Source organism: Sapajus apella, unplaced genomic scaffold, assembly GCF_009761245.1.
Source record: "Sapajus apella isolate SASKATOON/1434 unplaced genomic scaffold, GSC_monkey_1.0 scaffold39, whole genome shotgun sequence".
NCBI classification, from domain to species: Eukaryota; Metazoa; Chordata; class Mammalia; order Primates; family Cebidae; genus Sapajus; species Sapajus apella.
In genome coordinates this window covers 19,730,532-19,738,946 of record NW_022436979.1, presented here as the reverse complement: position 1 = coordinate 19,738,946, position 8,415 = coordinate 19,730,532, and the positions used below count along the sequence as shown (strand labels likewise).

General features: G+C 39.9%; 1 non-coding gene across 1 annotated transcript; it reads right to left on the bottom strand.

Moving 5' to 3' along the window:
- Positions 1-3,853: 3,853 nt before the first annotated feature.
- On the bottom strand, positions 3,854-3,959 carry LOC116565320. The gene has a single exon (XR_004275383.1). It is a non-coding gene; the product is annotated as a U6 spliceosomal RNA (small nuclear RNA).
- Positions 3,960-8,415: the final 4,456 nt, after the last annotated feature.

Sequence of the window (8,415 nt, the reverse complement as noted above, 5' to 3'; positions counted from 1 at the left end):
TCCATCATGGAATAGAACTGAACATAATTGAACATTGCTCCATTTTGATATATGTAACCAACAAATGCTATTCTATTCTAAGTACAGATTTCTTGCACAAATCAAATTTTGTTTCTGCAAAAAAAAACAAAATCCCCCCAGAAAACATTATTTCTGGGTCAGTATGTATGCATGGGACAGGATTCTTTTTCTTGCAACCTCTGGAGGAAAAAGACAGGCTATCTTCTTGACCTTCGCATGATCATGTTGTAGAATCATTTAAGGGACATTAGGGGCCATGCTAATGCCAATCCCTTCGTTTTACAGACTGTGAAAATAATATTCACAAAAATTAAGTGTCTTGTTGATGATCTCTCAGAGTTAGTAGAAAAGATAAGACTGAACCATGAACTCCTATAGTCACTAAAAATTTAGATAATATTGGATCCAACAGTTTTCCAGAAACAGTACTAGGTAATGGGCAGAAAGTGATGAACACAGCATTTGTTGTCCCAAGTGCTTACCGTGTATCAGGAAGGGGATAGAACACACATAATTAGAATGCAGTGCAGCTGCTAACATCAGCAAAAGAGACAACCAGATGCAAATACACACCACCATCTAGGAAGTAGTCTTCCCTTCCTAAAACTCAAGCCTGAAGCTGATTTAACTAGAAATTTTCAGGAAATGCAGGGATCAAGAAAGCATCACAACATCACAGGAGGCAATCGGCAAAATCCAAACTCTACCAAAATCTTTAGTACAAAGAAACCACTCTCGCACATATTTGAAAGAAAAAAGATATAGGGGGGAACCAAAGATTAAGATATTTGTCAATTACTTTGTAATGAATTAATTTAAGACAAGCTATGCTTTTAAAAATCATATAGTACAGAGGAAAATGAATGTACTGCTAAATATTGACAATACTAAGGTATTAGATTTTTTTTTTAAAAGAATGTGATAATGGTGTGTTTTGGTTAAAACCAAAATGCACTGTCCTTTGGAGATACATAATGAAGTATTTGTGCACAAATGATGCAGCGTCTGGGATATACTTCAGAATAATTAGGGTGGAAAGGTGAGGCGGGTGGGTTGATAGAGGAAACAAAATTTGCCTTGAGTTGCTTATTTTGTAAGGGGGTAATGAGTGCGTGGATACATATTATATCTCTGGCTTAATGACTTGTAAATTGCTTCTGAAACCCTGCTGTTAAAAAGCCATTAAATTGTTTTTTACAAAAGAATCTTTTCAATAATTTTAATGAAAAAATTGATGTGTTCCATCCCAACCAAAGATACCAGGATTATTAGTATTAAATGAATGTAGATTTCATGACACTATCCAATTATTTATCAATCGTGGAAATGTTTCTGATTTATTAGTTTATTATTCATTATTGTATTTTCGTATATTTTCTGGCTGCCTTTTTCTTTTAATCTCAAAAATAATCACAACTTTGGTTGTCAGTTTCTGTGAGAAGGGTTTTTTCTTAAAGGACCAGAATAATCTTTTAAAAAATAAAAGCTCAATTTTATTATTTCTAACATTTAAAGAGTTCTTAAGTTTCCTTGCTAGATTTATATTTATATGTGCTTACCAGTGCCCATAAGGCCAGCTTAATAGGAATTCCTTTAAATTTAACAGACTTTATTTGCCCTCTCTAGAAGTCAGCGTTATCAGAAAATACTTCACATTCACACCACAAACTAGTCTCATTCAACTTCTAGGCAAACTAGGGATCTTTGAGAAGGCTCTTCTCTGCAGGTCATACATAAGCCATCTTCCCAGGGGCTGAATACTTCGTCTGAGTACAAAAAGCCATCCACAAATACAGTACTGACAGCAACTTCAATCAGGGATCAAAAGTAAACACAGCTATTCATGTGAATAAAACTCCTGCATGGAAAACCAAACTAAGATGAACCTCTTAGAATTGATAGTTGCTTATTCTAAGCAATTTTTATAGTCTTTTAGTATTCTTCAGTTATAACTGTTGCTATGTGCTGTAACTTTCTCTCCCATTTATTGTAGTATTTTATACCTTCCAACGAAAGGAATGACTTAAAGAATCACCCTCAAACACCTACAAGCCCTTCATTCTGCTTCACCTTTTCACTGGTTTCACAGACTTTCAGATACAAACAGTGGTCCTGCATTTGGGGTTGCATTAGTTTGCTAGCGCAGCCACAAGTGTACAGATTGCCTGGCTTATACAATAGACTGAAATTTCTCACGGTTCTGGAGCCTAGAAATTAAGGTGTCAGCAGAGTTGATTTCTCCTATTTTCTTGGCTTGTAGACATTCTCTTCTATACAGCATATAAAAAAAGGGAAGAAAGTATTAGTTTAAACATCTGGGTTTAAATCAATTTTAACTGAAAAAGAATGAAAAGATTGGCCTTGAAGAGTTTTTCTAAAACGTAACCAATGAAAAAGATTGGCCTTGAAGCCAACAGTGATACTCATCATTTCCATCCTTCACCACTCATCGTAAATCCCGTCACCTTTGGGCAGGTTTAGTGCTGATTTAGGTTTGCCTACTTGGCAGAAAAAAACAATATTCGCCCCTGATTACCAGGTCCTTGTGAGACTAAGTTTGCTGCAGTTGCACATTTATGGTTATTAATAAACATGCAGCAATAACGGGTTCTCTGGCGAATGTCCTAACTTCCAGACATACTCCTTCCAGCCCAATTTTGTACCAGTGGCTTTTTTCCTACATGACAATCAGAGTCAGTAAGACCCCACCTAAGTCATTCTGTTGCCTAATGGTCTACTGGTATGAGGAGCTCCAAACGACCAGAGAACATTAAGTCTGGCAGAACCTCTACGTCTTTCTGGGCAAGCATCTCTCTCCTGGGCTGTAGTGCAGCCAAGCCTGAAATTTCAGCATGGGGAGCACCAATTCCCCGGGTGGGTCTCTGGATCTAACCATGAGAATAAACATCCCCCTTCCACTGCTGGCTCCTGTGCTGTCGGGGTCGACAGGCAGACTCTGATCTTTCTCAATCTTCTTCAATCTTTTTCATTGGTTAATTTTTAGAAAAACCCTATCTCTAAATATGTAAACTGAATAAATTGCTGTCCTATATTTGAGATAAAAGTTATTTTTATCTTGTAAGCTTGTCGTGCTTTTTCTCCACTGCTGTGTAATGAATGCTACCTAGATTTAGTGATTTCAAACAGCACGGTGTGATCCGTTCACAGTCCCGTGGCTCAGGAGTTCAGGTGGCTTAGCAGCGTCCTCTGGCCCAGGTTCTCTACGAGGCTGCACTCTACGAGGTGGCCAGGGCTGCGGTCATCTCGCAGCTGAGCATGGGGGGCTGGGGGCCACATGCACGTCCAAGCTCACTCATGGGACTGGTGACAGTTCTCTAGTCCTCTCTGGCTGGTCCAGGGACATCATTTCATTGTCATATGGGCCTCTCTGGAGGCTACTCACACCCAAGATGAAAGCCACATTCTTTGTAATCTGCCTTCAAGAGAGACCCTTGACTCTGCCATAGTCTGTTCACTAGAAGTGAGGCACTAGGTCTAGCCCACGCTGGGGGAGGAGCTCCCACAGGAGCGTGACTCCCAGGAAAAAGGGGTTACTGGGAGCTCACTGAGAAGCAGCCTACTGCATTTGTTCTTACTTTCGGTGTCTAATGAATCACGGATCCCTGTCAATTCTTCCATTTCAAACATTTTCGGTAATCACCCCTTACTATCCATTTCACTGCCAACACCTCCATCTCTGTCTTCCTCACCATGAAATAGATTAGTACCAACTTCCTTAGCTGCCCACGAGCCCCCGCATGGCCCTGGTTCCCCGCTGCTCGTTAGTATTCCTGAAACACCCCGCACCCCTCCTGTTCCTATTCATTCATTTATTTATTTGGAACGCTTCAGGAACTTGCATGCCATCCTTGCGCAGGGGCCCTGCTAGTCTTCCTGGACCGCTCCAGTTCTAGCGCATGTGCTGCAGATGCGAGCAGCTTCGTGTCCTTGCTCCGGAGCATTGGACGGCTCACTGCTGCCTGCTTCCAACGGGGGGTCATGCTCCTTCCAGTTCACACCTCCGATCCCAGCTGAGTGGGGCCTTCGCCGTGTTCCCTTCTCAACATGGCGAGCTTGGCACGTCACGTCGGGACTCTGCTCGCGACCTTCTCAGCAGGGCCGGCCCTGCTCACTACCGCCCCCACTGGTGGTTGTGCTTCACTCCCACAGGCCGCAGGAAGTCACGTTTACACGCTTTCTGGCTGCTTTATGGATTCTAATTTATTCATGCATTTCTTCCACCAGGCTGAAATCTGTGTAACTGCCTATATTTCTGTGCATCCGCCGCATCTAATGATATTGAGCACACGATGATTCCTCAAATACTTGTGGCTTCGGGTGAAAATGGAGCTCTGCACTTCCTAGCTGCTTCAGACAAAACAAAGCAAAAAAGTTAGAAAAAAAGCTAGGAAGGAGAGGCAATGTAAAAGCCAAAAGAAGGACTATTTTGAGATATTTCTAATAATCCTATTTCAAAATGTACAGACGGACATACTACGGTTATTTTTAGTAAGCTCATGTTTTTCTATTATTTATTCTTTTTAGACATTCTGTTTCAATGATGGACATAGAGAATGGTTTCCCAATAAGAGATGATTTTTGTCCCCAAAGAGATATTTGGCAATCTCTGAAGATATTTTTGGTTTTCACAGCTCATGGGAGGGAGGGTTGCTTCAGGGACCTAGTGGGTAGAGGCCGGGGCCACTACAATGTACAGAATAGCCTCCAACAACAAGTAATTCCTTGGCCCTAAATGTCAATAATGTGGAGTTTGGAAACTCATCCTGAGCACAGGAGCAGTGTAGCAAAGGCAGGGCGAACCTGGATTCTGAAGCCACAGTGTCTGTGTTCAAATCCCAGCTGTGCCATTCACTAGCTGTGTGACCCTGGACAAGTTACTCAGCATCCAGCTTCCTTCATGTTTAAGTGATCGGAGTAATAGAACTCAGCATCAAGTGTTACTGAGAGGGTTAGATGAGTTAATAGTTGTGGAGTCCGTCAAGCAGTGAACATCATAAGATCTAGAAAGCCTGAGCAGGTTCTCATGGGCAGAGTGTGGCCTTACTTGGCTGCATCAATCCCTTTGGCTGAATGACAAATTCATTGTTATTACCGTTGGTACTCACCAGCATCTGCAAGTTGGAAACGGTAGCTATTTTAAATCAGCGTTAATGTGCCAACTGAACATTTTGGCATTTCTCTGAGAGGATCTAGTTTATGTAAAACAAGGAGGTGAACTGATACTTTTATATAAGAGCAGGCATGCAGGTGACTAGCATGCTCATTAGATTTCAGACAGGGAGAGCCACACCCATTGTTAGTCACAGGCAGCCAGGTCCAGCACAGTAGAGACCACTTAGAGGTGGCCGCAACATCAGGACAGGAGCAGGGCAGAACAAAGACACTCGATTCTGAAAGGGACCATGTTCTGTGGCTTGCTCCAGATTTTTAATTTACAAAGCAAACGTGTGTGTGTGTGTGTGTGTGTGTGTGTGTGTGTGTGTGTTTGCGCACATGTGCGCGCATTCTAATTACTCATCAGGTTAACTTAACATCTGAATTGCAATCCTGCATTGTGCTTTTGCAAGTAGATGAATTTCCCCTGTATCACACCAGAAATTTTTTAGGTGTATGTTTTAAGTTATGATTCTTTTTGGGAGTTATAATCGTAGGAAAATTGGGAGGACTAAATCTAAAAAGTGTTTTAGAAAGTAGATAACTTGCATCATTTGATAATACATCTGGTTACATCTTAGTCTCTTCTAATTCAACGAAAGAATAAAATTGTAAAGTAATTGGCACCTGGCTGCCTCTGCTTTGCAATTAAGTCTCCGTGCTAGGAGACAGGATGGGTACATAATTTACACATAATTAATTTGCTTCTTAATTTTTTATATCAGTTTCCCACTGTCCTGTAGAAACACAGAGGGACTCTGGGGCCAGCTAAAGTATGTATTTTTAGGATCTCCTTATGATTATGCCAACAAGTCATACAGTGTCCAGAGCAAACATTAGCCAAGTGTGGTGGCTCATACCCATAATCCCAGCACTTTGGGAGGCTGGGGGTGGGAGGATTGCTTGAGCCCAGGAGTCCAAGACCCTGTCTCTACCAAAATTTAAAAAAATCAAAACCATTAGTTGGGATTTCAGGTAACAAAACATAATTTAAGGAAAAGCCATAGCACAATACTAAAAGCCTGTAATATTGTTCTCTAAGAAGTGACATTGGTTGGTTATAAGCAAGTTTGGGTTTCAAGCATGTGAGCCCGTGGTGTTAAAATCTCAGGTCCCTTTCAATGCCCTTCCTTGCAAGGCTCCTCTGAGACCTTCATTGCCGGTGCTATGAGAAGAAAATATTCTGTTTGCAGCAAAATAGCAAAATGAATGCTGTGCACGTAATTTTAGTGCTTGTTTCAGATTTGAATGATAGTTACTGTGTATTTTATTCATGTTTCTCTATGTGAACAAAAATTATTCAACACTACTTCCAATAATTTCTTAATTTGACACACAAATTCATGAAGCGTTCCATATTTAAAAAAAAAATTTCTTAATTTCCAGTAAAAGTAATGGCCCATTACTTTTAGCTAGGTGTAAGTCTCTCTGATGATAGTCTAATTTTCTAGTTAATAATTTTTCTCCATAAAAAGCTAAAACTAAGAAAAAAAATCCAATTCTTTTTCATGGAAAATATATAAATTCTTATAACATTTAAAAAGGAAGAAGTACAGGCCATATGATTAAAATTTCAAGTGGAATGGGAGCTTTGCCAGGAAAAGGGGTTCCAGTCAAGACCCCAAGTAAGGGTTCTTGGATCTTGTGCAGAAAATAATTCAAAGTGAGTTTCAGAGTGCAGTGAGAAGAGAGAGTTTCCTGAAACCTACCCACGTACAAAGTAGGGCATCCTCAGAAAACAAGAGAAGGAAATCCTCATCTTCGTTTTAAGTTTTTCTTATATAGGAGTCTTACCTATGTAAAAACTAAGCTACATTATGTCTACACATGGATGGGCCGACAGTGTGATGACACTTATTACTTACTGGTTTAAGGAAAGCTGTCCTTAGTGCATAAGCACACTACAGCATGAATATAATTATCTTTAAAAACATATATTGTTATGTGATATTGGACCATCGGGATATTTTGCTGTCATAAGAGTTTGTCCTTGCAGGCATTAAGTGGTTTTCTCAGCTGTCAAGATCCTATAACCATGGGTGGTGACATAGTTTGGCTGTGTCCCCACCCAAATCTCATCTTGAGCTGTAGTTCCCATAATGACCATGTGTCATGGGAGGGACCTAGTGGGAGTTAATCGAATCATGGGGGTGGTTACCTCCATGCTGTTCTCATGATAGTGAGTGAGTTCTCATGAGATCTGATGGCTTTATGAGGGGCTCCCCCCCACTTAGCACTGCACTTCTTGCTGCCACCATGTGAAGAAGGACGTGTTTGCTTCCCCTTCGGCCATGATTGTAAGTTTTCTGAGGCCTCCCCATCCATTCGGAACAGGGAGTCAATTAAACCTCTTTCTTTTATAAATTACCCAGTCTAGGGTATGTCTTTATTAACAGTGTGACAACAGGCTAATACAGGTGGTAACTGGCAAGGAATGTGCCTCACTAGTTTTGAGATGGAGTTGATTTTAAAGTGGCATCATCCAGACTCTCCTAAGCTTCTGTTTCCCTAACGGTATAAAATAAAATATCTCTTGTACTCCCAAATGCCCAGTCCCATTTAGATGTAATCACTGCCAATAGTTTATTGGAGATTTTAAATACATTTTTTGTGGATACAAACTACATCCTTTTTATAAACATATACATTCAGAGGTATTGTTGAATATCTGTTGTGTTACTTGAGCAATCTTGAAGCTCTTTCCCTTTCAACATAGGCAACTACTGCATTTTCCAGTGAACACCTACGCTTTTCGTTATATGGACATTCCATGATTTTAAACCAATCCTCTACAAACAAAAATTTAGATTTTCTTCTGGCTTTTACATTTACTAAAAATGACACAGTGACCTTACTTGTACCTATTCCTTTCCTAGTTGCGAGTGTATATGTAAGATAAATGTGCTGAAGTAAAGTGGTATTTGAATTTGAAAATGATAGTTTTATTCAACATTATATTCAAGTTTCTATTTTTTACACCTTTGTCTACACATCAATCTTTTCCATTTTTGACCATGTGATCTGCAAAGAGGTATTAATGGCAAAAACCACAATTACTTTTGCAACAACCAAATGCATTGTTTTTGTTTTCATTTTAATTTACACAGAATCCTCCCACATATTAATTAGCCATTTTCATGACTTTTAATTTTCTGTTGCATTTTACTTTTCTAAATTAACACTTTTCTGTCACATATTTCAAACCTAAGAGAAATGTTA